This window comes from Sinocyclocheilus anshuiensis, unplaced genomic scaffold, assembly GCF_001515605.1.
Source record: "Sinocyclocheilus anshuiensis isolate Anshui unplaced genomic scaffold, SAMN03320099.WGS_v1.1 scaffold2067, whole genome shotgun sequence".
Taxonomy (NCBI): Eukaryota; Metazoa; Chordata; class Actinopteri; order Cypriniformes; family Cyprinidae; genus Sinocyclocheilus; species Sinocyclocheilus anshuiensis.
In genome coordinates, this window is record NW_015540844.1 from 194863 (window position 1) to 206663 (window position 11801).

Sequence of the window (11801 nt, forward strand, 5' to 3'; positions counted from 1 at the left end):
CGCAAGCCATCCGAGGTGTATATGACTTGCTTCTTTCAGATGAATACAATCTGAGTCATATTAAAAAATGCACTGGCTCTTCCAAGCTTTATAATGGCAGTGAATGGAGGTCAAGATTTTGAGGCCCAAAAAAGTGTGTCCATTCACCATAAAAAGTACTCCACACAGCTCTGGGGGGTTAATAAAGGCCATCTGAAGCGAAGTGATGGGTTTGTGTAAGAAAAATATCCATATTTAAAACTTTATAAACCGTAATCTCTAGCTTCCGCTAACTGTCGTACCCGTTCATGAGAGAGTTAGCAGAAGATAGAGATTACGGTTTATAAAGTTTTAAATATTTGTCTTACACAAACACATCGATTCACTTCAGAAGGACTTTATTAACCTCCTGGAGCCGTGTGGAGCACTTTTTATGATGGATGAATGCATTTTTTTGGGCTTCAAAATCTCGACAGCCATTCACTGCCATTATAAAGCTTGAAAGAGCCAGGACATTTTTTAATATAACTCCGATTGGATTCGTCTGAAAGAAGAAAGTCATGTACACCTAGGATGGCATGAGGGTGAGTAAATCATGGGGTTATTTTCATTTTTGGGTGAACTATCCCTTTAAAGAATCTTCTGTGAGCCGTACTTCATACATCGCTACACTTGTTATAGACAATGCATGCAAAATTTCACTATAATATTAGTTTCCAAAAATATGTCACTAATATGCCATCTTTTTCCTGGACATGTCCTGGCCGTGATCTTGAAATTGACTAAAATGTCCGGGTTTTGATTTTGTTTTCATACTGCAGGTAATGACTGACAAGTAGGTTGGCCAATAGCATGCAGGCATTGTACACAATCGACCAATCGTGGCATGCGAGAAGGCGGGATCTACAGAGAACGGACCTCAAAGCGATAAAGTACGAGGACTGTAGAGAGACCGTCAATTCTGAATGTTGTGTTTGCATCAGATTCTTTAATTTCAAAAGATCAAGGACAAGTGTTTTCTCATTACATGATTCCTTAAATACAGACAATATCTCCTTGGATGCTGCGGCTTAAGAATCAATGCATATCGTAATTAACGTAAGTGACATTTTAAGTTTTTCCTAATGCCTACAGGTTATCTCAAATGATTGTATTAATTTCTTCAGGCTGTGATAGAGCAATTTGCAAGAGACTTTAATTTACTTGCACTGAATTATTTTCTTTCTTCCAGAACTTTAGAAAATGTTTTCATGACCTCTTCCGTAGGTTATGTGACCACCGTCTGAAGTACATTAATTGGAAAATCTATTATATATGACCCAAAATGGGTTTTAAAGGTCAAACTATCAGCCAACTGTGTTGATCATCAGGTGAAGATCAGGTGGAGACATAACCCTATCCATAATATTTCTTTCTCCAGTGATAAACTCATCTTGTATGAACAGTAGAGAAATATGCACTGATCAAACAGTTTACAAACAGAAAGTCCTAAACAAATATGTGGGTGGATTTTGATGCGAGAGGGCAACAGGAGATGGACTTTTTCACTTGAGGAAGCGTTATTATGGATTATGAAGTCATATTTTGGACAGAAGTGATGGTTTAAAGTTGAAACGTCTTAATGATGAATGTTTTTCTTACAAACATGCAGCTTTTGTCTTCTCAAGACATTAACTGATGGACTGGAGTGGTGTGGATTACTTGTGGATTATTGTGATGTTTTTATCAGCTGTTTGGACTCTCATTCTGACGGCACCCATTCACTGCAGAGGATCCATTGGTGAGCAAGCAATCATGTAATGCTAAATTTCTCCAAATCTGTTCCCATGAAGAAACAAAATCATCTTGGATGGTCGGAGGATGAGTAAATGTTTTGCAAATTTTCATTTTTTGGTTAACCATTCCTTTAAAAAAAACACACACATGCATTCATTCAAGCACGTTCCACACAAGACGCAAACCCGCACAACACCAGAGACAGCAGGGAGAAAGCCCTCTGGAAACTCTCTGTCTATTGAATTAAATGCATTAGCCAGAAGGTTTATGAACAACAGCGAAGCAGATGAGGACATGGATGGAATATCTGATAAGTTATCACTGATTATTAGACATAAAGCCTTGTAAAGGTTAAAACACACTTCAATATTCAGAATGAAGCAGGAATTTAAATTTTCCTGATCAGCAAACATGACGTGGCTGCTGTCTTATGCACACTCACTATTCAAGACCAATTACTGATTTGATCAAAATATCAATTAGCTCAGACTTTTATTTACAAAATTGTACTCTGTTTAACAGTATGAATGACAGTGACGGAAATGACGTTTGGAAAACACTTGACTTGAAAATTGAATAGGATTTTCACACTAATTTTGTGCATTAAGGATAGGTGGAGACCATGACCTGATGATAGCTGTTTTAAGTGTTTTCATAATTTGCCAGAATTGTTGCTTTATCGGAAATGACACACAGTAAAAAAAATATTTTGTTCACGAAATACATTTAGCTTGATTTTTCTTTGTTTTCATCACACATCACAAAAGTACACTAACTTTTAATTAAACTTTATTAAGGGCACTAGGGGACAGTTGTACATTTTAATAATTTTAAAAACAGAGTTATCGTTAACTTACACTTAAAATAAAAACATAAAACAACATTTTCATTCATTGAAATAAACATGAACTGACATAAAATACAAAATGATTTTTTATCTTAGCTAGCTGCCAAGGTACAATTCCTCATTCTTATTTAGTTTAATATGCAGTATTAAATTAACTACAACTACTTGCAACTAAAAAACACTAACTTTTAATTAAACTTTATTAAGGGCACTAGGGGACAGTTGTAAATTTTAATAATTTTAAAAACAGTTATCGTTAACTTACACTTAAAATAAAAACATAAAACAACATTTTCATTCATTGAAATAAACATGAACTGACATAAAATACAAAATTATTTTTTATCTTAGCTAGCTGCCAAGGTACAATTCCTCATTCTTATTTAGTTTAATATGCAGTATTAAATTAACTACAACTACTTGCAACTAAAAAATGTCAAAAATGTAAAAAGAAAGTTTGAGATGTGTTTTATCACAGCAGACAGTGGAGCTGCACAGCCCGTAACCGGATTAAGACTCCTCACTGTCAGAGAACTCTGAAACCTCTTTCATTTCCAAACCTTCAGTGCAAACGCTTCACAACCTGCTAAACAGATCAGAAGGAGGCTCGTTTATAAATGATTCATAGAAAAGTAGTATTTCACCTCTTCAACTTTTAAGAGTCACATTTCAGCAGTTTATTTTACTGAATTGATCTTTGTCACAGAGTTTTCATATTCATTTATGCCTTTTTCATGTGGCTTGTATGTGTTTTAAATTAAATGATATATTTAAATATGTGTTTGTTTATATGTATTTATTTATTGAAATGATAATAACAGGTTAAAGCATTCATACCGCACAACATCTATTTTATTTTTATTTATTTTTTTAGAACTCATGGCTAAATGACTAATGATCAGTATGATTTTATTGATATACTCTTATAGTTTTTTTAATTAAGATTTTGAATTAGCTTTTATTTTTTTTTATATTTTCAGTTTTCATTGTACAGTACGTTTACTTTTATTTTTAGTACTTTTATGATTTTTATTAGCTTGTTTTAGCTCATTTATTTCCAGTTAGTAATTTGAAGATATTAATATTTTATTCCAGCATTATTTTTAATAACAAAAATGTTTCAAGTAGTTTCAGTTTATGACCCTGCCATTGAGATATAGGCTCTCACACAATGTTATAAGTTAAAACTATTTTAAAAAAGTTCTTATTAGAAATTTAAATGTGTTTGTTTATATGTATTTATTTATTGAAATGATAATAACAGGTTAAAGCATTCATACCGCACAACATCTATTTTATTTTTATTTATTTTTTTAGAACTCATGGCTAAATGACTAATGATCAGTATGATTTTATTGATATACTCTTATAGTTTTTTTAATTAAGATTTTGAATTAGCTTTTATTTTTTTTTATATTTTCAGTTTTCATTGTACAGTACGTTTACTTTTATTTTTAGTACTTTTATGATTTTTATTAGCTTGTTTTAGCTCATTTATTTCCAGTTAGTAATTTGAAGATATTAATATTTTATTCCAGCATTATTTTTAATAACAAAAATGTTTCAAGTAGTTTCAGTTTATGACCCTGCCATTGAGATATAGGCTCTCACACAATGTTATAAGTTAAAACTATTTTAAAAAAGTTCTTATTAGAAATAATGCTGACATATAAGAATATGGTAATGAATATTATATCCTGCTCATGTTCGCACCTCATGTGTTGACGGTTGTTTGCTAGTCATTAACAGACACGCAGTGTTGATGATATATTGACATGCATCCTAATCTCACTCAGACTTTAAAAAGACTCTATATTAAATTTCTTTCCTTAAGTGATTGCTGTAACAGGGCGAATGAGACGAGAGATGTGCAGATCCATTTGCAAGCTTTATTAGACAGAGACGTGGTCAATAACACAGGCAGGGTCGAAACACCAGCAAACAGGCATGGCACGGGCAAAACACAGGAGTAGTCCAAGGACAGACGTGATCAGACTCCAGCGAACAATATCCAACAGGGCAAGGCAAAGAGAGATAATCCAGGTATGCAGCAATAGTCCAGGCAGGAGCAAACAGAGTCCAAATGGTAAAACAATAGATAATCCAAGGTACGCAGGCTGGAATCAGGAAACAGGTAATAAGACTAGACTATGAAAACACGAAATGGCTCTGTAAAGCAGCTATCACTAAGAGAGTGATAAACACAGAACAATACTTGGCAATGAGAGCGAGGAAGTCCATGGCTTATGTAGGATGTGTGATTGGTTACAGCTGTGGGTGTAATCAGTGCAATGGATGATGGGAAATGTAGTCCAGGGTATAGTGTAACAGTCTGTGTAGTGTGAGAGTCCATGTGGTGAGCGGGTGACCTCTGGTGGTGAGAGAACAGAAGTTCATAGACCGGATTCGTGACAATTGCCATGTAACCCCATTTATAAATTCCTGCATCAGTCAATGAAATTGAATGTAAGCGTGTATCTGAAGGGAAAACGATGCTTTTAAATGCGCTACGACCATCAGAATAGCTCTGTTCTAATAAAATGCCAGTAATAATTACAGTCTGAGCATTTGACATACTGCCAGCAGAGACAGTCAGAGATAAATTAATCACTGCCAAGATCAATATGAATGAACTGTACGGTAAATTAAATGTCAGGGGTGACTAACCTGTGAAGTGACTTTTATTAGAGCACTTCTGGGAAAAAAAACAAAACAAAACAAAACAAAAAAAAGACAGACAGGAGGATCAGTCCTCAGCAAGGACTGTAGCAGTGGGGTCCAAAAATCTAAATGTCCGTTCACACCAAGGAAGATAACCTATCCACCTTATTTTAACATAAGAGCCATTTATGATTAATGTGTGAGATTTCTGGTGTCATCCGCTTCCAGTTATTTTACCTGTACAAAACAGTCGGTTATGCTGCTTAATGCCCAGCAAGCAATAGCCGTCATTTCAACGTCTCGGTTAAGTATAGACCCGATATAGTCCGGCTATGTGTATGTGACTTCTAGCCCAAATAACCTTGAATTTGGTTTCATGTCATTTTTTGGCAAAATAACTTGCGAGATGTATATTCCATCATGTAAGCAAAGTCAACAGCGTTTACAAGGTGTTTGGTTTCATTTCTTTGACATGTTCAATACGTAGCCTGTGCGTAGCCACGATTTAGCGCGTAGTCAGAGCGGCTATCTGTAGCCCACTTATAGTCAAACCTGATTCCCTGTAGTTTTTGGCCAGACAGCACATGAGATGGCTGATATCCCATCATGTTTGCAGTGTCAATGATATCTACAAAGATATGTGTCATTTCATGACGGTCTATATTTAGCCACGATTTAGCTCTAAATTAGACGGGCTACGTATAGTCTGCTTTTAGCCCACCCGGCGAAATCGAGGCAATCTGTGGTCTAATTTTAACGGCTTGGCTATAGCCCTATACCAGTTTCATTTCATTTAACTTCCTACCGTATTGGAGAGAAATTAAGTAACACGTTGATCCGCCAGCCGTGGGTCTTTATGCAGAGAACTGCTCATATTTTTTGCATAGTGATGCATTTAAAAGTTAACGGCCAAACGGATGTTTATAAAAGTTCACATTGTTGTTGTAGATGAAATATCCTAGCACACATAATTTTTATTTAATGTTAACAGGTTAAAGGCTGATTATTAGTAACTCAAACTACGTTATACAATTGCGTCTTTAACGGTCCGCTCTGTCACATAATTACATGCATCCTGTCACTGTAAACTGGCCTGTCAATCATCTTGTCACAGTTAGCACACAATTTTTATTTAATGTTAACAGGTTAAAGGCTGATTATTAGTAACTCAAACCCCTTTATCTAAACCGCTCTACTTAACCATGAGTCGCGCACATCTGCCATGTTTGTAGTTTAACCTTTTTATTCGTGTTTGTAGTTCTGAACCGAATCATTCGTCAAAGCGCAATGGACTGTGGGCAATATTAGCCATCAGAGGAAATCAAGATGGCAGAAAGCAACGTCTGAATCTTCTTCTTTATTTTGAAAAGCACAATGTTTTGTTATTGTGACTACACACAAATAAAAGTACACCCTGTATAGTTTCATATGATGTCTCACTCTTTCTTCCACTTAGGTTTCTGCTGTCATGAGGAACAAATTCAAGTGTTGACTCAAACAATAATGGACACTTTTATAAAAAATTGCTTTATAAAAAGGTAAAAAATGCCCATAAAATGCAAAAATCAGTTTAAACTTATTGGAAAAATATTAATTTCTATCAGTATGAACTGGCCACCACACAGAATATGAAGAATATTAAAAACATTAGGAGTCAGCGGTCTTCGGCAGTCCTTAAGATACCAGCACAATAACACACTCTGCAAAATATCATCTAATTATCGTCATCGATAAAATCCCAGAAAATAGAGATATAATTTTTTGTCAATATCGCACACCCCTATATGTGAGCCCAACGCGGTTGTGGCTAGAAGGGATACAGCTATGGTCGGAAGTGATGCAAAATCTCACCATAAAAACAATAAATTAAATTTGTTACCCATCACATTCTGTTTAATTAATGTCTACACCTACCCCAACCCTGCCCCTTACTATAATGCAAAAACAATAATTATCATTGTTCAGCATGACAAAAATGCAATATTGATGTGCGCATGCTCAGTAAGCCCTGGTGGCCGTAACTGTAGACCTTCTAGCCTCAACCACCCATCTGTCAGCAAACAAAAGGAGATAAAGGTAAATGACGGTCTAACAGAGTTTGTTTTACAGGCTTCAGGAAAGGAGCAAGTGATGATCACAGGTGAGTAAATATAGTAGATAATCTTGAGCTAGGACTTAGCTGAACAATCGCTGAGGTTTCTTAGCAGGGTGAGGCTGAGTCAACATGCTGGGAGGAAGACAGAAGATGATAGCAGCCGACTGGGATTGATTTGACGAACAGGTAGAGCAGATAAGTTGATGCATGCTCGTGAACAGCAAGACCAGATGCTGAGGTGGTGATGGGAAGGTGGCTTTCTACTGTGACTGATTGGTTCTGACAGGTGAAGTGCATCAGAATTCTGGAGATTGTGAACGAGTGGGTGGAGCTGAAGAATCTGGTGTTGCTGGTGACTGTGATGCCAATGCCTGTTTAAGTTTCAGCAATGAATTTGTTTTGTCTTGATCTTTAGCTTACTTATACGCTGTAAAAAAAAAATCTGTGACATTTACGGTAAAATACCGGCAGCTGTGGTTGCCAGAACTTCACCGTAAAAAATATGGTAGCAACATTTTAGGTTTTACAGACTTAACTTAAATTCACAATAAAATACCGTATTTCATTACCTGATGTAATGTTAATAAACCAACATATTGAAGTGTTAATATCTGTTTTGAACCATTGTAATGCACTGATAACCACCAAAAACTGGAGAACCAAAGCTCATCACAGACAGCTTTTCTACGTGCTGAGAAGGGCAATACTTTTATATAGAAGTTGCACAGTGTCATTCACACAAACACTAAACCCCATCATGGTGACACACATGATACGGAAATAATGCAATAAACATTCATTTAACAACATTAGATGTAAGATTAAACCCTAATGTACACAACTCATGAGAAAAAACAAAGAAAAAACATGTTATTTCAACAAAAAAAAACATCAAATATGATGCGTCATGCAGGGAATTCTGGGAGTGTCAATTTTACAGTTTTTCACTGTAAATTATACAATGACTTTTTCTTTTCACTTCCAAAAACCGTATTTTTAACAGTATTTTACTGTACAATTACATTAAATGTAATTACATTCACCGAATATAGTATGGAAACTTACTGTTAACCAGTTAACAGGTTTTTACTGTAGCATTTTTACAGTATTTTACTGTTAAAATCACAATAATCTTTTACAGTGTATTTTCTGAAAAGCGTTAAATTGAAAGGATTTGTTATGGAGTGAGATAAACTAAAACCCCAGTCTTGCCATCCTGGCACTGGGCTATTTGTTCGTGCAGCTACGCAAATGTGAACAAATCAGGCTTCAGTATTCAGTAACTGTCACGTTATCATTATAGTTTAACTATTGGTCTTGGTATGAACGGGCTTTAAGACTATATTGAAATCTTGGATTTTCTTATTCAAATTTTTATATAAATAACACTGTTTTTTTTCCACTAAAGCACACAAAGTCTCTTTAGAACATTCTCACTTTTGTTTTTGTTAGGGATAAAATCTGCTGTATTACTTTTATTTGTCCAGGAGTTAACATACATGTACTGAGTGTGTTTGACCCGAGAACTGCCTGAGGCTGAGAACGTGTTCACAACATTTTGTCCTACATTTCATTTCCATAATTCATTTCTCCTGGGACAAAGAAATCTTCAGTATCTCAGTCTTATCACACTTCCACGGTCACTATTTTGCAATAAATTCGATTTTTGCTTTGACTTTTTCAGTCTCAAAAAGCTCCAGAGCATGAAGGGTTTTTTTCCCCTCTCACTACAAATAAGGATTTTGCCAATGCAGTTTTTGATATTTGTCAAAAGATGGAACAGTCTTTTATTCAAAACTTAAAAACTCAGTCACACAGAATTTAAATATTCAACATACTCAATTTCAGACCTGGTGCCTCAAGATGAGTTTGACATCAACATCACATGAGATTTGAGAGCTGTGACCATTTTTATTACTTATAAACTTAAATTTCTCTATAAACTGACTTCAGAAGAGTTGAAATAGCATTTTAACCCCTTACCACAGTCTACCTACTTTTTACTGTTTATGGAAAACATTTCCTTTCGTGCTCTGTTGAAGAAAAAATCACATGGATTTCAAATGTGCATAAATGATGACAAATTATTATTACTTTAAATAACCTTGCTATTTTGAAATAAAATGACAAAGAGGTGCTTAACCTTTAGAAAACACTGCCTTGTTTTAACTGTGCAACTGTCGCAATCTTTGCAACCCTGTTATGAAAATACAATTTATAACACTGATGTGTCATTCGTTTTTCAATCAATAAAACTAACTTAAAAAATAAAATAAAATAAAGAAATAAAGCGTATAAAATAAAACAATTTTAAAAATGTAAACACTTAGAGTTTGGAACTAATTCTGGTAACCAAAAACATAACCACATTATAATAAATTTCATGATGATGAATGCAGGTTTCTCTAAAGATTATAAAATATGTAATATTTTAATAATTAATGATCTGCAGTATACAGAAAATAATTGATTATTATTAAGCTGATATGCTACATAGTACATCCTACACAGACCATATGTGCTGACTGTATTTGTGACAAGAATGTTTTAATCTTTCTTTCTAGCAGTTCAAAGATAAGATGAACCAGCAACCAGAAATACATCCTTCCAGCAAATTTAAAACAAGACAAAACTAAGAACTTTTCACTGCTATAAAGCCAAGTCAACCATTTATTTCAAGTCTTTCTAAACCCAAACAGATCTGCCATCGGACCTGCCATATGCTCGCTTCACACACACTTCCAGTTTCAGAGCGATGCGCTTGTTAAATATAACACTTGGTCATGCAAATGTACGAGAGGAGAAAATTGACTAAATATTAATTCAGCTATTAGAAATTCATGATATGACTTGATATGATACACATTTATGAGATGTGCACAGGTACCTACTGATTCAAAGACTTCTGACATTTTGAATTCTGTAAGAAACATTTTTTTACATATCTATATATTCGCAACATACCTCTGAATGTTGTAAGATTTTCTTTGAGGTGTACAGTTTAATCAAACAGGAACAATTTTACTCTTTTTCAATAAAGGATTGAACAAACAGAACAGAAATTCTAGCAAAGAAACAGCAAGTAATAATTACATTTTGAAAGACTGAAATACTATTTTCTTGTAAAACCTACTTCAATAATGTCATTTGAGTATGACTGAGATACTATTATATACACTGAACAAAATTATAAACGCAACACTTTTGTTTTTGCCCCCATTTTTCATGAGCTGAACTATATATAGAAATATTGCTTTGAAATATTGCCTAACTTTAATGATCATAAATATTCATTTAGATATTTGATTATTCCGCACTCAATACTTTCAATTATCCGTTCACTGGGGACCCAATGTCTCTTTTAAGTCTCACGTTGACCTTACGTGGATCTTATGATCACAAATTTGCCAGTCTGATGTTAGTCAGAGGTTTAGGTAGACTAATACCTGTTTTGCCTGCTGCCTACTGCTTGCTTATGACAAAAAGTGTAATTCACTTAGTCCTTTCCCGTACAACTTGCTAACATCGGCGATAGACAGAAATCAGAAGGTCTCCAATGACAATGATTTTTAGTGTATTAGAGCAAATCTGCAACCTGCAGTTATTTGTTTCACATGAAAAGGTAAGCCAATCAAAACTGAGGCTTTTTACATAAAGTCTTAAAGGTACAGTATAAAAGACACCCGGTTCACGGTTCAGCTTTAAATGTCAGAAAAAAGTGTAAAATTGTAGTGCAAAACTAAATGAGCAGTGTATGAGGCAAGAAACCTTCACTAACATTATAAGTGGACTGCATGAGAACACATAAAATGCTTCAACTGTGCAATATGAGTCTTTTGAGTGTCCTATAACTACTAGTTTATCCACTTTGAGCACATATGTGGAGAAGGCATTAAAAGAGTGACTCAATGCAGTACGCTGACTTGAAATAACCATTAAATTCAAACAAGATGGGGACAAAAATACTTTTAATAGTTTGAGCGAGGATTTCTCAGGATGCGTTAACTGGCGTTGAACTCGGATATGCTCTTGAATGAGCAATTAATTTGATTAAATAAATAACAGAACAAAAATTAATGCGGTTTTTCAAGCTGAGAGATGAAAAATCTTCTTGAACTTGTATGGCATCTTGATGTCCTGTGGTAAAAGTCGAGTCGTTGTTGAATCAGATGCACATTTCTAAATTAGCCGTGCTGAGAGGCAAATCATTTTTCAATTTGGCGCTGACAAGGCAGATATTAGCAAAAACACAAAAAGCATCATGAAACATTACAGACAACAGCAGCTCAAAACAAACAAAGCCACTCAGGACAAACATCAATGAAAAAAAAATGCTCTTTGGAAACGCAGCAATCTTCAACGGTACATCAAGAGTTCATGTTTTTCAGCACAGCAAGTTGCAATCAAATCAATAGGTCGAAGTTGCAACCGTGAAGAACTGAA